Consider the following 14,989-nt stretch of genomic DNA (forward strand, 5'->3'; position numbering starts at 1 on the left):
AAGTGCCGACACCGATGAGCACTATTTTAGCAGGAGATGCAAAACGAGTTTCTTATGCAGTGGTTGGAGGAAGAGCTAAATATTCTATGCTAGTTAAGAAAATTAACCCCGATGATTCTGACTGTGCCAAGGAGAAGATAAAAGTATTTAGCACAGGTCAGCTGGAGAAGTGCGTAATGTTGTGCGTAAAAGAGCCGAATTGTTACTGCTTAGAATATAGTAATGGATGGTGCGCTTTATTAATGGTGTAACAGCTGTCAGATTTGCTTATTTACTTTCAAGTTGATTGGCTCATTAACATAACTGTTAATGGCTAATCAGTAGAAATGTGGAAAGTGACTGTCTTATGTAGTTATTTGGTTGTTGCTGTGAAGTCCTATTTTAGTGTTTAGAAAAATATTTCTCTTAAAAATAATCCTATAGTGCCTATTTTGCAGCTTTATCTGACATAGTCTTGTATTATGCTAAACATATATCTCCATTTGACTCTAGACTGATATTAGTCTTGAGAAATGTCTTGTAACTAGAACATTCTTGAACAAATAAACTAAAATGTAGCATTCAGTCGGATTAATTGCTATTGCATTTACAAATCCACAACCTCCAGTTGCCAATAGCCAGCTTTCCAATAAGCCCCTTAACGGGTGCAGCTTAAAAATTGTGACAAGACTGTAAACCTTGCATGAAGTATGATATCTTACCTTCCGCTAAGTAGTATCTTAACATTATGCTGTCAGTATCGAACCGACATGATGCAAAAGTCAAAGACCATGTAAGTATTTATATACGCAAGTGAAAAACCAGACTGAACTTACCAAGCATATTTTAAGATTAAAATACTAAAGGCTAGAATACACTGTTGAATGGAAAAAGTTAAGCAATGTAAAGCCTGCAAAAATACAAGTAAAGGATGCAACCCTCACTTTTCGAAAAAGTTCACAATTATCTGCAAGCATGACCAATGAACATTTAATAAAAAAATGAATTTGTATTTTCACGCAGGCATGATAAGAGTGCTTTTTTCCAGTTACTTCAAAGAAGGAAATTTCTAACTCAGTTCTGATGGGTTGATGATGATTACCCATTGACCGTTGATATGTGATCGCAGAGTCATTCTTACACTTACTGGTAACTATCGTAAAGTAAATCTCATCCTTTTCGATCTATCACTTGATGAGAAATATAATATAGATAAACCTATATAATTATATCTATATAGATATATTTATTTCAAAGTAGATATAGATATACTCATCAAGTTGCCATTTGATGGGAGTAGATCTATATCTGCTTGAAATATTTTTGTAGTGAGTTGACTAATCCCTAAATACTATTGTATTTTTTATTCTAGTATGTATTATTCCTCTTATTTAGTTGTATATTCATTTATATATAGCCAAAAGAATCATACACCAATGGTAGCATAAAAAAGCTAAATACCAATAATTTTGCCTCGGAGTATCTTCAAATCGGCAACCATAAATAAATTAACATTCAATAACGTTCAATAACATTAACAGACAAAATTAAACTGAGCTTAGTAAGCGTATATGGTACCTAAAATACACTAGCATTCAATGCAAACTAAAGCAAAAAATTTTGAAATCATTTAGCGTATATTTCAAGATTAATAAAAAAGCAACCAGTGACATCACAAAAATACATTATAGCAACCAAACCAAAGTTGCTATGGACTTCATCAACAAATGAAGTTGTCTTCTACCTGTAGGCACACAATGATATGTATTTTCTGTCAAATAGCAAGCCGCTGGTATACATGCGCAATAATATGCCATTCTTACTCTATCAGCAATATAAAGCTCTTTGACCACTTGTCATAACATTGTCTCTTTCTCAGCGAAGTAGTTTCTTGCCAGCTTGCAAGGCTGATAAAACTAGATATCGATAGGCCCCTCTAACGGGTTCAACTGGTATAGTTTGGTGGCACTCAAAGTCCACTACTAGCATATAACATCCAAATCAGAGAAACGACATCGCAGACACAGAAATTAGTCGGCTAACACAATCTCTTGCAAGAAGTTGTCTGTTCCTACTTAGGCTAGTAGAAAGAAACCTCTTGCTAGCCTTAGCTTGAGAATAGCTGCCAGAGTGGCTAGACTATCAGCTTGAGGGGGCCAAACCCTACTTAATGACAATTAAATACAATATAAATTTAGGAAGAGCTTTTTTTCCAATAGTGTGTTCAAAATTGTTTCAAACCGTTTATTATAAAAGAGAGCCTATCATCTTTGATTTTTCTTAATTTTAGGCAGTCCTATAGATTTATTTCCGCAGTAGTAAATTTTTAGCTTCTAGCGTCAGCAGTAGATTGTGGTCTTTTAGGTTATTTTAATCCAATTAATGTGAACATGTTAGGATAGATAAAACAAAACCAAAGAGTCAGTTCATTGAAATTGATGTACTTCAAAGATCAACTGTACCCCCCCCCCCCCATCCCCCCCCCCCCTCCTCGACACTTTTCTTAATTTGTATTAACGATTTGCAGTCTGGTCAATCATTTTTTAGCATTTCTCAATTTTGCGCAGGCAATACTGTCTTTTTTGACATCCTGGGTTAAACTTTTTAGTCTTGATCACAAAAAACTTTCAGATTCTTGTTTATTGGTGTAATTGGAACTAAATGGTAATTACCATCCAGAAATTGTATGCTATTGAACCACATGAATGAGAAAGCTGTCAAAACGAGAACCACTAAACTTCTGGGACCCTTTTTGAATGACTTCTATCAAAATCGTATTGATGATTTAAAGGACAAGACAAAACACCATATTGTGTTGATGCAGCACTTCTGATAGTTGTTGATTAAAACAGTCTGCACCTTTTATATTCGTTAAATTTCAGACCCATTAGTCAGTCAGCTAACGCAATCTAGCAAGAAGTTGTCTATTCCTAGCCAAACTAGTGGAAAGAAAACTCTCATTAGCTTCAACCATAAAATTACCGCTTGAGATTAAAAAGGATATAATCAAAAATATCACTGGTGATGAATCACAGCAGAAAGTTATACGTTAAGTATGTTAATTATATATCCAGCACAGTACCACATAATACTCAGTTTGTTAGTTATGCATAGCTACTTGTATCTGCCTTCTTAACTACTGCTTCGAGATGAGGCTATACCTAGCTTGACGAGTATTCCCACTTTGTGGCTGGCAACAGAGAAATCTGTGGGTCAGTAATAGCATGCTACTTATTACACATACAGTTGCTAGAAAGTATAAAAGTTTGCAAGTTTGTATTGCATAGTTCAAAGGAGTAAGGCAAGTTGTTAACTTGTTGTTAAAAATAAACAAGCCTTTAATAGACCTTGCTATTATAACGAGCAGCAGTAATGCCTGCCTGCTTGTTCAGGATCTCATGTTAAGGTCTGTGAGCTGAAGCATTATTAATTTTTTATAAGATAAAACAGTATATTATTGAAATGCTAACAAAGCTGTCTCATCACGGTCAAGCCACTGAACTGGCTTTAAATTCAGTTTATTTGACTAGACATTCAGATCTAGTCAAAATTTTCAAGCTTTCTAACAAATATACTCTAGCATGGGAATGTTATTTTGGGCAAATATTATAAATCACTTGAGGGACGACAAACACTCAAGACAAAAGTAATCTTTGAATCTTTGACAGTACATGAATAAAAGGCTTTCGGCTCAGCTTGAGTGGTTGCTTAAGTCTTCTCTAAATACTTTACTACTAATGTTAAAAAATACCTACCTATACAAAAAGTGAAAAACAAACAAATTTTTGTTCACTTTTGTTCATGGACAAAAAGTGAACAAAACTCTTTGTTGTACAAAAACTAATCAGATTATGCACTACCTTAGAGAATGGTTAAATCATTTAAATTGGTACCATCAATGTAAGGGCCAATATTAGCTTTAACAAATCATTTAAGAAAGTTATTTAGTTTCAAAGCAAAGAACTAAGTGTGCTAAGTTTGTTTGTTTATTTTTGTCTATAATATAACTACAAAAAATAATATGAAGAGAGTTTCTTACAGTATAAAAGAACAAAAGAAATAGGAAAAAAATGTCACTCCAGGGAAGGTGATGATGAGGTCCCTGTGCGCAATAGCAAGGCTAATCAAGGCGCGAAACCTGAAAGTAGAGTCAGAAGAAGTTTGTCTAGTTAGTTTAGGCTAGTCTGGTTGTCTGAGGTGGCGCTTCAGTTCATTTTTGAAAGAAATAGCATTTGCAATTTTGCGCACTGTAACCGGTTGTAGATTCCATAGCAATGACTCCTGATAATCCAAACAACATTGACCAGCTTTTGATTTAAACAATGGTATTTTAAGTTTTATGTGTGTTTGACGAGTAGTTAAATGTGTTATTGTCCTGTTTTGGTTTGTTTCATAAATTGTGTTGTGTGCTTTTATCAGTACTGTGTATTTGTATAACTTTTCATTAGTTAAAATTCTACTTAAGTTGAATAGGGGATTAGCAGAAAAATCATAAGCTTTCTTGTTAATTATTCTGCGTAAACAGTTTTGAAAAACTTTAATTTTGTTTAAGCAGCAGTCTGGAGCATTTCCCCTTGCCTCAACACAATATGAGAGTTTGGAATTGATGAAGGAATTTTACAGAATTAGCAAAAACCTTTTTAGTTCACACCACAAGTGATGTGAACTAAAAAGGTTTTAGTTCAGTGGGTCCTTTACAAGTCTTAACTTAGCAGGAGGCAAAATATGTTTCAAATATGTTTTCAATATGTTTACGGTTTCAAGCCGTAAGAAAAAAAATTAAAGACCTCCTTTCACGGTCTCAAATTTTCTCTCCGCTCCCAGTCAAGGGTGGAGTTATAGAGAGCCGATAATATTACATCTCATTTTGTTTAATGGTAGTGGGATCATTCTTTAAGGGAACATTCTTAGCAAGAAAGCTGAGAATGTTCCCTTGGATTCTGGGAAATCTTATATATATATTTTATATAGCCAAAAGAACTATATACTGATGGTAGCATAAGAAAGCTAAATACCAATTTTGTCCCTGAGCATCTTCAAATCGGCAACCACAAATAATCGTTCAGTAAAATCAAGAGATGACCTCAAACTGAATTCAGTAAGTGTGTCTAGTACCTAAAATATACTAGCATTCAATACAAACTAAAACAAAAAACTTTGAAATCATTTACCGTATATTCCAACATTAATAAAAGAAGCGACCAGTGACATCACAAAAAATACATTATAGCAACCAAACCAAAGTTACCGTGGCTCTAACAATAAATGAAATCGTCTTCTATAGATTATTCCAATAAAAAATATTTATTTTATAAACAGATTTAAGGTATTAACATGTTTATGGAAAAAATATATATGAGGTACAGCTAAAAGTTTGAGCATGCGATCAAATGCATATGATGAGGTTTTTCCGTGCTCTGTCTTCCCATCGCTTGCCTTGCCTCTTTTATACCGCGCAGAGATGTATAGGCTCTGCCTTCCTCTCTTTGATGACCGTCTTCTGCCAGCCCAGCAGCTGGTCAGCCTTCTTGGTGCTGGTTCGTTGGCCAGCAGGTTCGTTTCCTACTGTCTGCCAGCTATCCAGTTTTACTCCCGGCTGGCTCTTCGCATCTTGGCCCGGTCTAGTAAAACCGGCCCGAGTTTCTCTCAGCTCGGCTGTGTTAGGCTGGTTTCCTGTCAGCAGGTTGGCTAGCTGGCTGAGCAGCGGCTACTCAGCTCTGGTTTTTGGATCGGTCATTCATTACACTATCACTCATCAACTGAAGAAAAGTTCTATTAGCATAAGATTTGCGTTGAATGAAGCAGTTTATTTCTTCTAGCAACGGGTTATTTCTATTTACCAATTACACAAATTTTGAGGGACAACCTAACAGAGTGGGAGCTTTGTCTGTACAGACTTTTGCAATCTTTTGCAAATTTAGTTTCTCCTTTAAAAAAATCTGATACCACTTCTACATACTATCTGCTGCTCTTGTAGTTAGTTTTATTGACTGACAAAAAAGAAAATCTTTTCTAATTGCATTGTTGCAAATGTAACAGACAATTACCAGTAGTGTGCAAGGTTTACATTGTTGGTAGACTCATCCAATTGTATCCTAAATATGAAGCAGTATTTTATCTTTTTTAACAACCGAGAATGCATGTCCAATTCTTGACCTCACAATGTCATTGTAAAGAGCTATATCTAGTGGATTTTGATAGGCAGCGGCATCAAACACAAGCTTTGATTATTCCACTACGCAAGGTTGTGTGAGTGTCTTACCAAGTGTGAGGGGCGTTCAATTTTTCACCATTGTTTGAAACTTGAAGCTTTCCATGCAGTCTGTGTATCCTGATGGATAGCACCAGCATTGTTCAGCTCATTTAAGTTGTTTAATCTTAGCTTCAAAGAAAATTTTTTCTTTTTAGCATGTTCAAGATGCTAGCTGCTTAAATGCTGTTTCAATGGACTTTGTTTCATTTATATAGCTCCAGTCTCCTCTAAGCTATATCTGAAAAGCCCAATTTTAATTAGCTTTTATCAAAAGTTTGTTTTTTGAAAGTAGACATTAAAGCAATTCGCAAAAATATAAATGTTTTGATATTATAAGCAAATTATTTATTGCAGTTATGTAACAGTTGATAGAAATAGCTTTAAGATAAACTTAGACACAATTTTAGTTGATTTTATCCAAAAGTATTGGTATTTTTTATTATTTGTGATCGTTTTTTATGTTTGAGGTAGTCTGACTATCAGGATGGTTCAAGATAAAATCAACAAAACTTGATCACACTTAAAACTTTCAGATCAAGCGAAAGTGTGGTTATGTCATCTATAAAGTGTGGTTATGACATCTATAAAGTGTGGTTATGACATCTATAATTGCAAAAAGACTGACAGAATAAAGACGTGAAACACTGCAACTGGGATGCAAAGTCCAGTACCGACCATTAACTAATGCAATGATAACAACTAGTGGCGTCATTTTGCACATAGTTTTCTTCTAAGCATTTTGAATGCGATCAAGTTTTGTCGATTTTAATCTTGAAACATGCTGGTAGTCAGATCACCACAAATATTAAAAACAATCGTAAAAGATAGAAAAATACCGATACTTTCTGATAAAATCTACTAAAGTGTTTTGCAAGGTCATCTTTTAAGGTTGACTTGCAACAAAATTCACATTACAGTTATTTGGTATCAAAAGATTCACCATATCTTACTCTGCTGTGTTGCAGGTGCAAAATATGTAGAAATGTGATTACAAGCTCTTAAAAGCTAAAAATCGAACAGTTAATCGCAGCTACCACGAAAACGCCGTAGGTTGGAATCCCTTTATTTCGATAATGTACTCAACTCGACATGGTTATTGTTTTGACAAGTGATGTTCTCATGTGAATTAAAAGGTCAATAAAAAGGTCAATATAAATCGCCTCGAAGCACTAGTTTATGACAAACACTTCGGGGTCTATCAAAAAGCCCGTATCAAATATAGATGCTCGCCACTTTACAATTTCGTTTCAGCTTGATCTAATCATCTAGTCGTAATCTGATCGGGTAACTCATACTTCCTGCCAAATGACGCGAACAATTTCTACAGCATTTTTCGAGTATCACAGGTGACCAACAAGCTCCTCATGTTTATCAGAGGATGATATGCGCACCTTCGAGCTAAGGTTAAAAAAATAAACTAATTTTTAGGTTAGGTTTGAGATATCATTTCTCAAAGTGACAGCATTACAATGATGATAAAATAGACGCGTGAAGACAATAGACATGGTTTTATTGAATGCCAGAATTATATTTGTAAAAATTATTTCGACGAATGAGGTTGCATGAAAGTGTAAACAGAAGCACATCCTGTTCAACTATGTCACATTTGAGCCGTTTTGGAAAGAGATTCCAACCTACGGCGTTTTCGTGATGGCTGCGATTAACTGTTCATTTTTGAGATTTTAAGAGCTTGTAATAACATATCCTCATATTTTGCACCTACAACACAGCAGCGTAAGACACAGTGAATCTTTTGATACCAAATAACTATTATGTGAATTTTGTTGCAAGTCAACCTTTAAGAACACTTAGATTAGTTGTACTACTTTAATTACCGTACGTTTATATAATGTTAAGTGTTGTTTTTAAGATTAATATTTAATAACAATAATTACTGATACACATACTTGTTGATGTTAAGTCTTTCACCTCTTACCAGGCGCTGCATTGTTTTCTGCAAGCAGATACCAGCTGATTGGTACTTGTAGTTCACAAAGTAGCAGGGAATTGTCACATGTCATAACATAACGTAAAGTGGAAGTACAGCGTAATGTCACAACTAACAAGCTATTGAGAAATAGATGCATCAATGTGTAAGCAACAGTACAACTGCACATAATACACAATTATGTCGTCAACACATATTTACCAAAAGCTTTAACCTACACAAAAGATTATGAAAAGGCATTTGAAAAGTTCCCTTCGAGAATGTGAAATTTAGCCAAAGAGAACTTTTTTCTCTGGTTAAAAAGCCCTGATCTACAGCATGGCTGTTTTACCCTGTAGGTACATAAGCATCTTAAAATACACCTTTATTGTGACTCAATCGTAAACGCTCTTGTATAGCATGTCAAACATAGCCTACAAGTCTGTTGTCTCATTTTAGTCTTAGCTTATAATTCTGTTTTCCATCCCCTAGCAACGTAGACATCAGTTTCTATTTCATCTGTTTTCTTCTTTAATTAAGCTCAAAACTTTAGCCTTAGTACCAAAAACAAAATTGAAAAGAATCTTTCAAAATTTCAAAAATTTCCTGTCTAACCATTGGCCTTCGTTATATTTTTCCAAGAGCTAGAAAATACAAAAGCTTATCTTTAACGTGGCCATACTTTTCCTACACATTGAAACTTTCGCATTATTTTTAGCTTTTAACTCACTCCAGTTTTTGTAAACTTCGAAACACTATTTTATTTCTTTTAAATATTTTGCTTTTGCATCGTGGAACTATGAATCTCACTTTAATGAAAATATTGGTTATTTTTCAATTTTATTCATATTTCATTGCTATGTTTGCGCTGCTTTGCAAAGTGACAGGAAATAGACATTGTTTTAAGAATGTTTGTAAAAAACTTCTAAAACAATCGCAAGTATTTTTTTCAGGAAATAAATGTATCTTTGTAATTTGCTTGACTCATATCATCAAATTTAGGAAAACTTTCAAGAAATACATTTACAACACTAAGAGAGAATATTATTGGCTGCTGGTGTGTTTTAGACATGAAATAGGAATAGCGGCTGCTCGAAGCAGCCTCATCATTGCTACAGTCTATGTTCTCCAGCCAAGAAAAAGTTAATAACACCATTGCTAATCTCAAACAAGCTAAAAATACTCTGTGTCCATCAGTTGTTTTTTAGACAATTCTGTTCTGCACCCTGGAGATCCTCTCACATTTGATGTATCTTCTAGTTCTTGAACAAATATTTAGAAAAATATTATTTCTAGTTGTAAGATATCATAATATCTCAAAGAAGAAGACCGCCGGAGTTGACCTAAATATGTCAGCTGTATAGGAGAACCATTATCTCTTCATAATAACATCACAGTAACATTCCAAGACAAGAATAACACTCATTTACGCAAGCTATGCAATGCTTACTGTTTTATTTATATCGACAGTCATTGCTGACATTAATTACTATGAACAATGCCTAAAGCCAACAATCTCATCCTGTCTCTGCCTTCAAGATTTATTCTTGATACATTTCATCATACCTAATGATATATTCTGCGGTGAACTTTTGTCGTGCCATCGGTGTCTAAAACATACAATGTATATTTTGTCTAATGTTGTGCGCCACATATACCAAGTTGTGTTTGGCAATGTTTATACTTTGATGTCAATCATGCTGTCACAGTTTTTGTATATAAGAACGGTTTTTAGCTTTATATCAGCAGTTAATTTACAAGTGATTGCTATGTACACACTGTATCTGACTCAAATATATTATCTCGCTTAATGCTTAGAGTGAACGTCTTGTTTCACGCCGAACCCATAAGTGTGAGGACAGCACCCCCTCACATTCTGGTGTCAGAAGTTGAGGAAAGAGTTGGAAGAGAGAGCGCCAGTTGTCGAGAAAGACATAATTAAAGAGATGGCGGATCGTGACCAGCAAAGAGCTGAGGAGAGGCGAGAAGATGACACGGAGACCATGATCACGCTGAGTGAGGTAGAAGATGAAGAGATAGATGCCATCGAGGCACTAGAGAGGAGGATGGAAGAAAGACACGAAGATGCCCGCCTGTATGCGGATGAGACATACCGAATGCTGACAGACCGTGTAGAACGCCAGTTGGATGAGCGGACCAGACGCTTGGAAGATATGCTAGAATCTTTAGCAGTAAAAATTGACAATATGGACAGGAGAGAGCCAGCCTTAACAAGCTCTCCTCTCCGTAGGTTCCGGGACAATAATGATGACAGGAGGGAGCCAGCCAGCACAAGCTCTCCCCTCAGTAGGATCAAGGAAAATCGGGGTAAGTACAGCCATTATACTAAGTATGCCAGTAACAGAAAAGACTGGGTAAAATTTGGCCTCTCTTTTACAGGCAAGTCGATAGACGAAGATTTTGAGACGTTTATCGAAAAATTTGAAACGTGTTGTGTGCTAAATGATGTCCCGGAAACGGAATACATCGTTATTTTGCCAGTTTATCTAAAAGATTTGGCCGCAACGTACTGCAGAGAGATTGTAAAAGAAAAAGGCGAACGTGTTAGTTATGGCACTTTAAAACGTTTATTGAAAAACAAGCTAAGCGCTTCCCGAGGGGCCGAGCAGGTGGCGATGGAAATTTCGGCAATTAAACAGGGTGAGAGCGAAACCGTGAAACAGTATTACGAAAGATTCCGAAAAATTGTGAGCCAGGGTGAAGAATCGGAGGAAAGTTCATTCGTATTACTTCACTTTAGAAAAGGCCTTAAGCCAAAAATTCGGGAGAGTGTGTTAGCTTTGGCAGGAAAATCTTTGCCCGAGCTTTTGCAAGCTGCCACTAGCGTAGAAACCGGGCTCACGAGCAATGAAGTCGATGTTGCTCTCAACTACAGTTCAAGTTCGGATAGCTATAGAAGGTCAAACAGATTCCCTCCTCAGAACAACCGCTTTGAGAAACGTAGGGAGACGAAGAGACAATGCTTCGAATGTGGAGACGAAAACCACTTGTCTTTTCAATGCCCTATCCGAGGGTCAAATACAAAAAAGAATTTCAATGCAAATAGAAGCTTTCGAAATGAGAGAAAATTTCAGAGCGGAAACCCACAAACAGGCGCATTCCAATCCAATAGCTACTCACCTCAATCGTGGGAGCCGCCGAGGCAACCGCCACAAATGGCTGGATACCCGTGGATGCCACCTCCGTGGTGGTACGGGCAAATGCCTGCGGAATTTCAAGCCACTAAACCAGTCTCTTCTGTTGCTTCCAGCAGTAACAATCCTGATAAGGTTTCTGCTGAAGATAAAGCAGAACTCATTGATAATTGTACCATCTTTGCATCTTCTGCAAATGTTTTGTTTGAAGACAGTATGAATGAGATAGAATCTCAGTACGAAATAACTTGTTTTGCGGATGCCGAAGACAAACTTTCACCTGAGTTTGATAATCTTGGTGACATAATTGAAAAGAGTAATAGTACTGATGAGACAGCTGCGGTTGTAATGACTCATAACAAAGCGCTTAGTGTCGAGGTTGAAATTGAGGTTACGGCAAAAACTGTTGTTGAAGCCCCTATAAGCAACTCCCTTGAGGCAGCCGAGCCACTCCCTGTAGCTTTAATTCTAGAGAGCAATATAGAGCTTGAAGAGACAGTAGCGTTCAATGCTTTTCAATGCTTTGAAAAAGCTGACAAACGTGTGCATATTGTAACAGAAGAGTGCGCTGCTATGCCAATGTGCGCTGAGCAACCCCTATGCTCTAAGCAAGGGAATTCCCCAATTAAACAGTCATCAGAATTCATTCATGCGTACCAAGCTAATCGAAAAGTCCCCATTAGAAAGCTCCCCTTGATTCATTTAATTGGCATATTGTGTGTCGTAGCATTTGTCAGTGCACAAGCAGCGATGATCTGCAAAACAGGTCAAACAATATCCAGGTTTCTGTTACTGTCATTGTTTTTATGTGTACTACGTGACACAACTGCCTTTGAACCGCTGATTGAGAAATATTCCAAAAATCATGAAGAGAAGCAAACTGTTGAGCCTCGAATTTTTGAACTACTACTAATTTGTACCAAATGCCATTACACTTGGATACTAGCAAAAGACTATTTGAGACACATAGACACACTGCTTCGCTTAGACTACTCAACTGGTAAATTGCATTTATTACCATTGTCAAAAATAAATGCAAACACACCTACAAAAGCTCAAGAAGAGCCGACTTCCGACTTGTCCTACCTGTTCCGACTAACATACTTGTTTGTGACACTCTTACAGCAGTTCATGAAGAGCAAACCCTTACTAACTGAATACTTTCAACCACCGACTTACTACTCAGTTGAGCATAATGATGGTGATACCTTAACTCCATCTGCCTTTGACCCTGACAAATGTACTCACGGATACATACAAACCAGACAATAGTTGTACCCCTTGCCAAGCTAACTATTGTCTAACTTCATTTTGGCACTTTGACAACAGAAATTTGAGCCTATACTTTTGATTTGTATATAATATTTTTCTTTGCTTTATTGAACAAAACAAAAGTTATAGAGAGAGGAGTTTGTTATATCTAAACAGAAATACTTCTTATTTTTTATTACTGTGCTAAAAAGAATTGGAAACCTGAACAGTAGAGTAAGGTTTCATCTAGTTAGTAGCTATATATTTGTCTGTTTATTTATATATTTACTAAGATTACTGCGCATTATGTGATATCTTTTTCCAGAGTTCAAAGTCATCGTATAAGAGCACCACAAGTGACGTGTCATCGACAACTTGGCATATAAACGCACCAAAATTTTGTGAGATTCATTAAACACCCAGGCACCAAAGCATCACATAAACGAGAAGGACATTATATGAGACAGAACATAAGCTTCCTGTTTTCCTTCCCAACATCCACTTCAAAGCAGCGCTACTTCCGTACAGTCATCTCTTCAGTGACTAGTATGAAAGAGCCTTTTCAAAGAGGGAAGGTGTAAGATATCATAATATCTCAAAGAAGAAGACCGCCGGAGTTGACCTAAATATGTCAGCTGTATAGGAGAACCATTATCTCTTCATAATAACATCACAGTAACATTCCAAGACAAGAATAACACTCATTTACGCAAGCTATGCAATGCTTACTGTTTTATTTATATCGACAGTCATTGCTGACATTAATTACTATGAACAATGCCTAAAGCCAACAATCTCATCCTGTCTCTGCCTTCAAGATTTATTCTTGATACATTTCATCATACCTAATGATATATTCTGCGGTGAACTTTTGTCGTGCCATCGGTGTCTAAAACATACAATGTATATTTTGTCTAATGTTGTGCGCCACATATACCAAGTTGTGTTTGGCAATGTTTATACTTTGATGTCAATCATGCTGTCACAGTTTTTGTATATAAGAACGGTTTTTAGCTTTATATCAGCAGTTAATTTACAAGTGATTGCTATGTACACACTGTATCTGACTCAAATATATTATCTCGCTTAATGCTTAGAGTGAACGTCTTGTTTCACGCCGAACCCATAAGTGTGAGGACAGCACCCCCTCACATAGTAACCAACAGTTACTAAAGATTTATAATTTCACTTCTCTTTCACAGCTTGCAAACCTGATTATCACAAGAAAATTGGCTGAAAGTTGAGCTAACTGTGTGCGTTGAATAGCGCAAATTAAAATTGAGGTTAGAACCTAAAGCAATGATTAGCCAAACATGGCTATATACAGCTTCAGCCAAACATTTAACATGTTTGATATAGTAACCATCGATCACAGCAATAGCTAATAGCACTGACTTAAATGCTCCATAGGTTTATATTTTTGTGTATTCAGCTACATGTAAATATAGTTACATGTAAATGTAGCTATAACTACATAATAACTATATATGACTATAATCATAACTACACCTAGAGAATGAGAACTTAACAGCGAAGCTATTCAATAGAAACTAAATATTTCACGTTTATCAGGATTGACTCCACTGACAAATAGTGATAGTGATAAAAAGTACATGAGATGACAATTTAGATTGAAGAAGACATTAATTTTATGTAATAAAATTTAGCAAACGAATTGATAAACGTATTAAACAAGTCATGTGCTGGTATTAATGAGGGAAATACACAAATATCATAAGGTGCAGATAAATGGACAGCTCTGGTGAACAATCACCAAAAAATAACATGTAATTCTAGCCAACATCATTATGTGATTTTACGTAGTTATTTTTTGTGGCTTTCATCTTTGCTGACCAGTACCCAGTTTTTATGTTTAGACTAGCCAAATGCCTGGCATTGCTCAAGCAATAAAAAAATCTTTGGGCAAAAGTTTTATTGTTATTTAACATATAGCAACAGTTTTCATTCTAACTTTTAAACTTGATATCAGGAAAAAGGGTTTTGTGCAGTTGAAATAAATTAGGAGAAAAGTAAAATAACTGCAAAAGAGTTTAATTGTAAATGTAAAATAATTAGCAAGTAATAGCTACATATAGTCGATCTTGCTACGATTACAATAAAAAATGATCTCGTAATGGGGCAAATAATACAAACCGAGAAACAAAACAAAAAGCATGAATTTGTTGAATTATTAATATCAATTAGTGCATAGATGTGTGTATAAGAAAGGTTACTATTCTGTAACTTTAGTGTATTTAGTGGTTGTGATCTGAAATAAAATGTAACATTACAATGTACTATGTGAAATACGTACCATAGGGAGTTCTAGCCTTTGAAACAGATGTATAACATAAACTTCTGTTTAGTTCAACTTAAATGAATTTAGCTTGCTAAACACATACTTAAAGCTAAGTTTTAGTATGT

Source organism: Watersipora subatra, chromosome 7 (assembly GCF_963576615.1).
Source record: "Watersipora subatra chromosome 7, tzWatSuba1.1, whole genome shotgun sequence".
NCBI lineage: Eukaryota > Metazoa > Bryozoa > Gymnolaemata > Cheilostomatida > Watersiporidae > Watersipora > Watersipora subatra.